This window comes from Asparagus officinalis, chromosome 5, assembly GCF_001876935.1.
Source record: "Asparagus officinalis chromosome 5, Aspof.V1, whole genome shotgun sequence".
In the NCBI taxonomy this organism is placed as follows: Eukaryota; Viridiplantae; Streptophyta; class Magnoliopsida; order Asparagales; family Asparagaceae; genus Asparagus; species Asparagus officinalis.
Window position 1 is genome coordinate 116,893,263 of NC_033798.1, and position 12,542 is coordinate 116,905,804.

At 40.9% G+C, this 12,542-nt stretch overlaps 1 pseudogene; it reads right to left on the minus strand.

The window, feature by feature from the left end:
• LOC109842447 overlaps positions 2,736-12,542 on the minus strand; it is a 17,575-nt pseudogene continuing 7,768 nt past the window's right edge.

Genomic DNA, 12,542 nt, shown 5'->3' on the forward strand with positions numbered 1-12,542 from the left:
TAATTTAGCCCCTCAATAAATCACAATTACAACCTGGTATCTGCACATATAACCCCATGACTTATTTAAATACCAAATTAACCCAACTTAATTGATCACTTTAGTGGGTTATCCTGAAAGATAGCAATACACATTGATTAATCATATGTGCCCACAAATAGATTTATTAGATTAAATCCAACACCCCCTGCTAGGTGCTCGAAGCCCAGGGGAAAAGTACTCTTTGATCTTATATATATTCTAGGAAAAAATGCTTCCAGCCCCCAAAAGCCAAGAAAACGTGCTTCCCACCCCCAAGACTTTGTCAATGAGTATTTTACCCCTAAAAATAAAGATTCTGTTCTCTGAGCCCCCAAAACACAAAACCTAAGAGATTAAAATATGTGAAGACCATAATACCCTTCTCTTCTGAGCCCCCAAAACACAAAACCTAAGAGATTAAAATATGTGAAGACCATAATACCCTTCTCTCTCTCTTTCTTTTTTTTATTAAAATATGATAGACCATAATACCCTTCTCTCTCTCTTTCTTTTTTTTATTAAAATATGATGATGATTATTTTATTATTTTCATTTTCTCTCTCTCTTTATCATGATGTACTTAGATGGTAGTTGAAATGATTGATAAGAATTATTTTATTATTTTTATTTTTTATTATTTTTATTGTTTGTATTGGGAGATTGTTAAAGTTACGGGTTAATTGTTAAGGTTACGAGTTAATTGTTAATGTTACGGGTCAATTGTTAAGATTATGAATGCTCTCTCTCTCTCTCTCTCTATCTATCTATCTATCTATCTATCTATCTATCTATCTATCATGATGTTACTTTGATGATATTAAAATGATTGAAGAGGATTATTATTTTATTATTTTTGTTTTTTATTCTTTTCATATTTTTAGAATATTCGTTGTTAAGGATAATGGTTGGTTGTAAAGGTTATGCATTGATTGTTAAGGTTACGAGTTGGTTGTTAAGGTTACGGGTTTGTTGTTAAGGTTATGGGTTTGTTGTGTAGGTTATGGATTTGTTGTTAAGGTTACGGGTTTAATTGTTAAGGTTACGTGTTTAATTGTTAAGGTTACGTATTTAATTGTTACGGTTACAATTTAATTGTTAAGGTTACGGGTTTAATTATTACGGTTATGGTTTTAGTTGTTAAGGTTACGGTTTTAATTGTTAAGGTTACAGGTTTAATTGTTAAGGTTACGGTTTAATTGTTAAGGTTACGGTTTAATTTCTAAGATTACAGGTTTAATTGTTAAGGTTACGAGTGTAATTGTTAAGGTTACGGGTCAATGTTAAGGTTATGGATCCCTTCTCTCTCTCTCGTAACATTAACAATTAAACCATAAACTTAACAATTAAACTCGTAACCTTAACAATTAAATCCATAACCTAAACAATTAAACCGTAACATTAACAATTAAACCTGTAACCTTAATAATTAAACCCGTAACCTTAACAATTAAAACCATAACCTTAACAATTAATCCCGTAACCGTAACAATTAAACCCGTAACCTTAACAATTAAACTCGTAACCTTAACAATTAAACCGTAACCTTAACAATTAAACCCATAACCTTAACAATTAAATCGTAACCTTAACAATTAAACCGTAACCGTAACAATTAAACCCGTAACCTTAACAATTAAACTCGTAACCTTAACAACAAATCCGTAACCTACACAACAAACTCATAACCTAAACAACAAACCCGTAACCTTAACAACCAACCCGTAACCTTAATAATCAATGCATAACCTTTACAACCAATTATTATCCTTAACAACGAATATTCTAAAAATACGAAAAGAATAAAAAACAAAAATAATAAAATAATAATCCTCTTTAATCATTTTAATATCATCAAAGTAACATCATGATAGAGAGAGAGAGAGAGAGAGAGAGAGAGAGAGAGAGAGGATTCATAACTTTAACAATTGACCCGTAACATTAACAAGTAACTCGTAACATTAACAATTAACCCGTAACTTTAACAATCTCCCAATACAAACAATGAAAATAATAAAATAATAATCATCAATCATTTCAACTATCATCTCAGTACATTATGATAAAGATAGAGAGAAAACGAAAATAATAAAATAATCCCCATCATATTTTAATAAAAAAAGAAAGAGTGAGAGAGAAGGGTAATATGGTCTTCACATACTTTAATCTCTTGAGTTTTGTGTTTTGGGGCTCAGAGAACAGAATCTTTTTTTTGGGGGGGCAAAACACCCGTTGACAAAGTTTTAGGGGTGGGAAACACGTTTTCTTAACTTTTGGGGGATGAAAGCATTTTTCCCTATATTCTATCACTTTTTCATCTCTTGCGGTAAGGAAAACAATTTACGATAATGTTTTAGATACAAGTTCTCCATTTTTTTTGTTAAATTACACTAAACCCTCAAGGCCTTTCAGTGTTTTGGGTAAACTCCCAATAACTTTCACAATGGTACTGAATGCCCAATAGCTTTTGCGGAAAACCCTCAATATCTTTTGAGTTTATTACACTAAAACTCTCAATAACTTTAAAAATGCATCTTATATTTTTTATAGGAGTTATCTGCAAAATTGAGGAAAGTTAATGGAGATTTTGTACAACTCCAAAAGCTATTGAGGGTTTATCACGATTTTAACTGGGTTTGGTGGTTTTCTGTAAAACACTGACAGCTCTTGGGGGTTAATTAACTTACCCTTTTTTAGGAACAAGTTCTTCAGGTTGCTCACTTCTCAAGATCTTGTTTGCACAAAGGACAGCAAGATATGATTCTTAACCATTGGTCAACGCAAGCAAGATGAAATAAATGTGAGCATGGCAATTGCCTCACCTTATCTCTATTATTATATTAGGCAAGACATATGCAACATTACTGCAATTTTATTTAATAGACTAAATAATTGACAAAATGATCAAATTGATGTATTTTGTTTATCCATAGTGATAGGTTGTCATATAATTTTTTTCCGGTACCATATTAGTATATTTTCTGAACTCCGACGACAAATAGGCCTTAAGTTTGGCTGAATCTAATTTTCTGGCCATTTTTCTCACGTGACTCCGACGTGGCCGCCAGCGTGGCTAGAGTTAGCGGGAGTTTTGTAGAAAACCCCAGAAAAAAGTCAAAACTTTCAATTAAAAACCTCCATTCTCTTCTTTCTTACTCAAAAAACACCTCTCTCCTTCAATCGCCACTCCAACCAGAGAGAGAGAGAGAGAGAGAGAGAGGGTCCACAAGTGGGTCCGGTTTATGCTCTTCCCCCTAGCCCGTACCGCAACAATACATCCTCTTCCGCATCGACGTCGACGTAGAATCCAAGTTGGAGTTGAAGGCTCATGGGCCTAACGGCCGGCCAACCACCCTCTTGTGCGCCATCAAGCAGGTCGTGCTCTCCTTTGTCAATTCCAAGCTCAACATCAACTTCGACCATCGGTTTTCCTTTGCTTCTCTCGGCATCGAGCTCTGATGGACCTGTTCCCTCTCCCTTTTTCCAAATTTATTTCATAGTTTTATTTTTTTTCTTAAATTTTTAATGGGTTCTGAGATTGATTCGTTGATGGGTTTTCTAAGAGTGATGGGGTTTTGAAATTTGGGGTTTTGGTGATGGGGGAATCCTTTGTTCATTTGGGGAGTCAATTCCTTATTAATGGTGGGTTTGTGGGACCTGTCACGCCCCACTTTCCAAAATACATAGGAATCGGGATATGAATAAGCTCGCGACATATTAGACTGAGGAGAAATAAATACTAGACCATTTTGTTTTGGTCAAAAGTTGATTTTATTGTCATTGAATCTATTACAACTTTGGTCGTTATAATAAAAACTCGAATAAAAAAAAATTAATCTTTTTATAAGATCTCCTTACACAATGAAAATAAAAAGTTTACAACTTTATCAAATAAACGCAGGGAGATCGTTTATCGGTCTTCTGCTTATGCGGGATCTTTACCTGTGTCGGGGATTTTGATATCCGAGGGAGTATTTGATTTGAAGCACTGAGATCAACCAAGCAAAATTAGTACTCTTCTCAAGATTAAGATCAAGCCTAATCTCAAGGAACGGTGGGATCAGGCTTCAGATCCTTCGAATAGCTCATTCTTTATGCTGGAGTTCGCCGGGATCTGATTTTCCTTTGCTGAAATTCGTGCTCCTTGACTCCTCAATCCATCATCACCTCCACATCTTGATAATAATTCGCCCCTGTGAAATGAGCCCCTAAGCCTATATTTATAAGCTTCGGTTGGGGGTTTTCGGATAAGAATGAATGATTTGACCTTATCTTCAGTTAATAACGGCCTAACCATGTTTATAGATGATATCAAGTCAGTTAGGAACCCCCTAGAACGGATAAAAACCGAGAAAACCGATCAAAACCGTCAAAAATGCATCAGGGGGTCGAAACAGTGCGGGAGGCGCGGGGCGGCACGATCTGACCCGCGCTTGCGCACCTCAGATGAATCCGACCCATGCTCGCGCTCGTCAGACGGATCCGACCCGCGCACGCGCGGGTCGGATTCGTCCGACCCACGCGGGCTTGGGTAGAACTGCACGGGTGCGGGGTTTTAGCCTTTGGTGTTCTTCTGATCCTTCGGGACTTGTATTTTCTGTCGTTTCGTTTACTTGCCAGTCGTGTTGACTTGTACGCTTCACGCGTGTTGACCGACGCACGCGAGCTGATTGGCGCACGCGAGCTGATTGACGCGCACGAACTGATTGATGCGTGCTTGTTGACCGGCGTGCGCGAGCTGACTGTTGAGCGCGCAGGTTCGCTGTTTCGCCTCCTGTGTTTGTCGGCGTCAGATAATCCTCTTAGATTCGGATAACGACGTTCGTCGTCTCCTATGTTTATCGTCTGACCGTTATCGAAATCTTAAACTAAAGTTAATGTGTATGTTTCTGAATTTAGCTCGTGTCATTGAGTTGACTTTGAACTGATCATCTTCGTCGGGAATTGATATCTGATTGTAATGGAACTCATTAGAATCATCTTTTCTTACTTTGGTGGAATTACTGATTCGTTGATCGGCATTGACGTTTACTGTAATGCGTTGACCGACGTTAACACAGTTTATACTCGTACGTTTGCTCGAGTCTACACAGTTTAAGCTCTTAAGGCGTTAGAGCGTGACAGTCTCAAATTTTGTGCTGCAGGACCAACTATTAAAGTTGTTTCGTCTGCAGATATGGATCTTATCCCGATGTTGTTGGATGCTCAAGTCACGAGACCAACTAATGAAGCTGATGCGTCAATGACTTGTATTTATAGTATTTTTAGCAAATTCTCAGTCATCAACGGGTTTGATTAGCCTTTACCGACTACCATTTGAGTCGGGCTAGCATGCAGATTGATTAGACCCGTTCTGCACGTAACGTTGTATTAAAAGAGTTAACTTTTTTAGTGCTACGATATTGAATAGACTTCGTCTTTCTCACTAGAATAGACTATCCGGCAACGCGTGTTAGACGCTGACTTAGGATTTTTTACAAATCCTCAGCCTTCAACTGATTTGACTTGCCTTTACCGATTACCATTTGAATCGGGCTTGCATGCAGATTGTTTAAGTCCGTTCCGCATGTGATGTTGTGCTAAGAGAGTTTATTCTCTTAGTGCTACGATATTGAGTACGTAGACTTCATCTTTCTTACGGGAATAGACTACTCGACAACGCGTGTTAGACGCTGACTTATCCCTACTTAGGCTTCGGGATAAAAGTCTCCAGACTTGGATTCTGGTGCCTTCTTCAATCGGTGAAAGACTAAACTGGCAATGCGTGTTAGGCGCCGACTTGTCCCTACTTAGGATTCAGGACAAAATTCCCCGTACATGTAAGGTTCGGATTTTGACGTTATGAATAACAACCTGCCACAATGTCGAATATGTGGGCTTTTATCTTTTTTATTGTCAAAAATTAATCGACAATGCGTGTTAGGCGCTGACTTATCCCTACTTAGGCTTCGGGATAAAATTCCCCAGACTTTGATTCTGGTGTCTTTTTCAATCGATAAAAAACTAAACTGGCAACGCGTGTTAGACGTTAACTTATCCCTACTTAGGATTCGGGATAAAATTCCCCATGCATAAAAAGGCATGAATTTTTTTATTACTACGATGCTGAATACGTAGACTCGGTCGTTTTCACGAGAACGAACCACCCAGCAGCGTGGGTTAAGCGCTGATTTATCCCTACTTAGGCTTCGGGATAAAATGCCCAGACTGGATTCTGGTTTCTTTTTCAATCGGTGAAAGACTAAACCGACAACACGTGTTAGGCACTGACTTATCCTTACTCAGGTTTCGGGATAAAATTCCCCATGCATAAAAATACATGAATTTTTATTGCTACGATGCTAAATACGTAGACTCGGTCATTTTCACAGGAACGAACCACCCAGCAGCGCGGGTTAAGCGCTGACTTATCCCTATTTAGGCTTTAGGATAAAATTCTCTGTGCATGTGAAGCACGGATTATGAGGGTTGAAAATGTGGTGTCTTCTCTTGGGGCAAAGACGAACCCGATACTAGGAAGAAAGAATTTTATATTCTTTTTCCAGTTGCGAAGGAAACTCCAAGTGAGATCTCCACTTCGAGAATCCGGACAAGGTGAAATTAAGAGTGAGATCTCCACTTCGAGAATCGAATAGATTCAGATAACCCTAACTTTTATAGTATTAGTTACCTGATCTAAAAAATGAAATTCTGACTTCAGACCTTACTTTTATAGGTTTGACCGAAGGGGAAAGAGGATGAGAGCTTTCCGTTTATCGAAAAGGAATCCCAAGTTTGGCCATAATCGTTCTATGGTTTTGACCGAGAGGGGGGAACTGAGGCGACCCTAACTTTTATAGGTTTGATCACTTAATTTGAAAATGGACCTCTCGTTCATTGAAGGAATCGAGAGGGGATTTTGGTTGTGGTCCTAACTGTAAAAAGGTTTGACCGAGTAGGAGTTTTGAGACGATCTTAACTGTAGGAAGGTTTGATCGCTCAATTTCTGGACCTCTCGTTCATTGGAGGAATCGAGAGGAGATTTTGGTTGTGGTCCTAACTGTAAGAAGGTTTGACCAGGTAGATAGTTGGAGTGGGAGTACAAATCACAGTGGGAGTGTTGACTTATACCGATTACTCAATGGAGATTCTTGGTGTCAAGTGATAAGAACTTAACATGAAGGGATTTGACAATTCGTCAAAGATTAGGACATTAAAATTCTGGTTACCATGTTCGGAATCTAACAATGAGGCTATTGAGTGCACAGATACATCGAAAGTTTGAATGGATTTAACCGAAAGGAATTTTGATGGTCTCACCGTCAATTAGACTGATCGGTGAGGAATTTTGTGGTGGAAGACTGTGAGTCGTCAACAAAAGAATATTCAGAAATCACAGTGGGAGTTTAGTATTTATCATTTTGTTCGTAATGATCGGGTTATCCCTAAGAATAGTGGGAGTTTAGTATTTATCATTTTGTTCGTAATGATCGGGTTATCCCTAAGAATATTACATTTAACATTCTTCCGGGAACTTCCCGTTACATGAATTATCCACCCCCAGCTTTCTTTGTAAAACTGGGTCTAATGAGGAGTACGTTATTCTCAGTCACATATTCGGGTTATCCTTAAGAATATAAGATTCTCTAGAAACTTCCCGTGAAAGAAAGGAAACAGTTTAGACTCGTATACCTGTTGGAGTATTGAGAAGCAGTTTATACTCGTATACTCTTTGGAGTGTCGGAAGGAGCAGTTTATACTATTATACTTGTCGGAGTATTGTCGTTCTTATCTGGCTTATCCCAGCGTTATGACGCCGGCTTCAACCAAGGTTTGGATGCTATTCTTAAGAGTAAAGCAATCCATGGTGGGATGAAAGATCCTCCTGTGGTACGTACAGTACTTTGGATCCGTAGTGCTGTCAGCTTCCTCCTGATTTACGATAGGTGGTAGCTTGATCTTGTTATTTTTAAGGAGGGATTCGAAGATGGCTGGAACGTCTTTGTCCTTGAAGGAGTACTCTTTTTGGAGTCTTGAACCTGAAGTCTTCTACTGTCTTCGGGGTTGTTGTTATGACGTTTGATTAGCATCAACAACTGCTGCAGGTGCCTTCGCCACGGGAGATGAAGCTTGAGTTCGGAGGATTAGCCATCAGTTGGCTTCTCTCGGCCTGTTTCCTTCTGAGGAAGCGTTCAGCCCGCTCTCCGCGCACTTTTAACTCTTTCCAGGTGTTGGACGGTGCTACTCCCATAACTTCCAACACGTCCAAGAAGAGGTTGTTGTGACAGGTTTGTAGGATGAAGTCCTCCATGATCAGATCTTGGCAGTTCATCGCCTTATTTCGAAAGCGTTTGACGAAGTCATTGACCGTCTCGTTGTCTTCTTGCTTCTTATCGAAGAGTGTCCTGATTGACACTTCAGTGTCATCGTCAAAGAAGTGAGCGAGAAATAGGTTCTCCAGGTCGTCCTAGTTGTTGATGCTTATAGGCTTGAGACGATGGTACCAATCAAAGGCGGGCCCGCGAAGGGTGCCAATGAATGACCGGACCATCAATGCTTCATTGTCGGAGATCATGCCCAAGTGGGACTTGAAGTAGATCAAATGCTGAGTGGGCGAACCCTTCCCATCAAACGACGTGAAGTTAATCAGGTTGAACTTCGTTGGGTATGCTATTGAATCCCACTCTCTTGGATAGGGACGTGGAATGCCGGTCCTTTTCACCTCTTGAGCAGACATTAGAGCGTTGATTTTTCTCTCGAGATCTTTTATTTTCTTATCCTCGCTCGTATCGGGCCTTGGACGATTTAAAGTGGATAACGTGGCCACCCCCAGCATTGTCATCTTCGGTGGAACCACAACCAGCATTGTTATCTTTAGTGGGGCCATCCTCGTGTTTTGGTTAACAGGAGGGTTATCAGCATTGAGGCGTTCATCCACATCTAAATCACTATTTGCTTGGTTAGCAATGTTGTGACGACTGGATTCACCAAGTTAATTTGACAAAGCTCGGATTTGTTGGTCATGTTCTTCCCTCATCCGCCGCATAGCCATTTTCATTTCGAACTTGAAGTTCTCTTTTTGCTTGGCCAAGGCATCCTCAACCATTTTGGCTACTTCCTCGGTATTAATCTTAAACACTTCGCGGGATTGTCCTGGGCTGGACACCGTTTTATCAGAAACGACTGCAGAGTTGGCATATGATGTTTCATCATCCGAGGATAACCCTCTCTGCATTCTCTGGTAGTCTCTTTGTCTAATGGGTCCCGATCGTAACCGGGTTAGATAATGCGATATAAGCGGGTCAGAGCTAGAAGGTCGAATCGACTTTCCCTTATTAGCTATATTTATTGTGCCTTTCGGAAGTTCGTCACCTTGAACGGCCGATTGTTTCTTGCGGAAACATTTTGGCTTGGACTTAGTCGCTCCGTTAGAGATCCTCTCAAATACCGAGACCCTCTGCGGAACGGTCTTGGGGCAGCTACACGCTGATAATACTGCCCTGATTAGTTTAGCACACGGACAGTGACAATCCATCTCCTGGGTACTTCTTTTTCGAGACTTGTTTGTACCCCCAGTCCGATAGTACAACTCATCGGTCTGATGACCGGAGCAACCCATCGTGTGTTGGCACGAATCCCTAGGTGTAACGTCGTCTTCAGACGAATACGTTTCTTTCTGGGGACGTAACACTCTGTCAGTGTGTTCAAGAGTCACACGTTTAGATCTATGCTCTTGTAAGCGTGAACTCTTGACAGACTCTTGGACTTTAATTCGTCGTCCGTGGTAGTCAATTATAGGAGTTTTCCATGTACGACCCCCAGCTCGAGTAATTGCTCGGGATTTAGTCTCCCAACCCAAGCGTTCTTTGACCGGGGCTTTGCCTTGACCCGTGTGCGAAGGACCAAGACGATCCGTGATCTTCATCTTAAATCGGGACAAATCCACGCTGTCGTGGTGCTCCACCGGAGGTGTGGAACTCAAAGGGATCGATGAAACAGGTGCAAAACTTCTTCTGTTTTGACCCTAACGCGGGTCAGATTTGAGTGACCCGCGGGTTGGAGGGTCGGATCCCGGTGACCCGCGAGCTGGAGGGTCGGATCCGGGTGACCCGCGAGCATGAGGGTCGGATCTGGGTGACACGCATTTTTTAATCTTTTTGGCCGCTATTTCGGACTTTGGTCTCCAAGTTTGATGCAACCTTGATTGTTTCTTGGCTGTGTCCTTCTCCGCATCATTTGTGCCTTTTGAAAAAAAAATTCATGCGTGGGCAAGCAGCACGCGACGCTTCTGAATTCTCTCCTCAAGTGTTTAACAGATCCTTTTGACTTGGATCCATTCACTTGCTGATGGTTTGGAGGAGAGGACATATGCTCGCTGTTGGGGTGCTCGATGCTCCTTGAATTTTAGATCCATTTCGTAACGGATCCCGTCTACGGGCTCCAAAGTCTTAGCGAACTGGCGTGCGAGGCGTTGGCGTTGCCTTTGGCGAGCTCTTTTTGATAAAATAGGTGCACCTTTAGTACTCAACTCCTTGATTGAGGAGGAGTTCAAATCTGTAACTCCGACTTCATTGGAGGCCGGAGGGGCGTTGTGAAGTGCAGTCGTTGCAGCGACAAGGGCGTTGATCTTCCTACGCTTGTGAGGAGCGGAGGATCTAGAGGAGGGGGACGATAGATACTCCTCGAACTTTAGTTGGTCGAACTCATATTCGACCACTTCTTTAACCGGGATGCAGATCCGAGGTTGCGACATGACAGCTTCAGCAACGAAGCTGTTGGTTCCTACTATAGCTGCCAGCTTGTTTTGGTCAAAAGTTTCATTGTCATTGAATCTATTACAACTTTGATCGTTATAATAAACTCGAATAAAAATAAAAAATTTGATTTTTTATAAGATCTCCTTACACAATGAAAATAAAAAGTTTACAACTTTATCAAACAAATACAGGGAGATCGTTTATCGGTCTTCTGCTTATGCGGGATTTTTGCTTGTGTCGGGGATTTTAATATCCGTGGACCGCCTTAGATCTGGATCCGGTTGATAAAAAATTGGGCAGAGCTTCGCCTTCACCGAGGGAATATTTGATTTGAAGCATTGAGATCGACCAAGCGAAATCAGTACTCTTCTCGATATTAAGACCAAGCCTAATCTCAAGGAACGGTGGGATCGGGCTTCAGATCCTTCGAATAGCTCCTTCTTTATACTAGAGTTCGTCGGGATCTGATTTGCCTTTGCTAAAATTCGTGCTCATTGACTCCTCAATCCAGCAGCACCTCCACGTCTTGATAATAATTCACTCCTGTGAAATAAGCCTCGAGGCCTGTATTTATAGGCTTCGGTTGGGGGTTTTCAGATAAGAATGATTGATTTGACCTTATCTTCAGTTAATAACGGCCTAATCATTTTTATAGATGATATCAAGTCAGTTGGGAACCCCCTAAAACGGACAAAAAACCGAGAAAACCGATCAAAACCGTCAAAGACGCATCCGGGGGTCAAAAAAGCGCGGGAGGCGTGGGGCGGCACGATCTGACCCGCGCGGGTCGAACCGTACGGGCGTGGGGTTTTAGCCTTTGGTGTTCTTTCGATCCTCCGGGACTTGTATTTTCTATCGTTTCGTTTATTCGCCCGTCGTGTTGACTTGTACGCTCCACGCGTGTTGACCGACGCGCGTGAGTTAATTGGCGCACGCGAGCTGATTGACGCGCATGAACTGATTGACGCGTGCGAGTTGATCGACGCGCGCGAGCTGACTATTGAGCGCGCAGGTTCACCGTTTTGCCTCCTGCGCTTGTCGGTGTCAGATAATCCCCTTAGACTCGGATAATAACGTTCGTCGTCTTCTCTCCGTCTCGAGCTGTGTGCGGACACCCATAGGTATTTTTAAATGCCTACACATTTTTACTCAATCTAATACGCTAAGTGTCAAACAATAAAATACGAAGTCATAGGTCCCGATCACAATTAGCAAAAATATAATAAACAACTCAAAAAAGAAATGAGCCATATCACAAATAATATATCATCCGAGACACAAAATTTGGGTCAAACATGCCCTTATTATAAAACAATCTGACTAAGTACTAAAGAAATATGAAAATACATCGTCCAACAGAAATAAAAAGGAAGTACTGCAAAGTAAACTTAGTCAATCAACTGACTAAAGGAAAAAAAACTAAGCTTCGGCTTCTTCTTCAACTCTGGCTGCAAAACACTATTGCTGAGGATACTCTGGCTCTGGCGTGTCTCCAAGCTGGACGTGTTCGTCCTCTAACTTTGACGTACAACCCGAGAGAATAGGAGTACGTCAGCGTGCATGACACATAGCAAGATCCCTCTTGCTCATCGACTCATCATTTTAATATTTAGATCTGTTATGAATTATATGCATAGATTAATTTTGTGCTCTTGCTCATCGACTCATCATTTTAATATTTAGATCTGTTATGAATTATATGCATAGATTAATTTTGTGCTCTTGCTCATCGACTCATCATTTTAATATTTAGATCTGTTATGAATTATATGCATAGATTAATTTTGT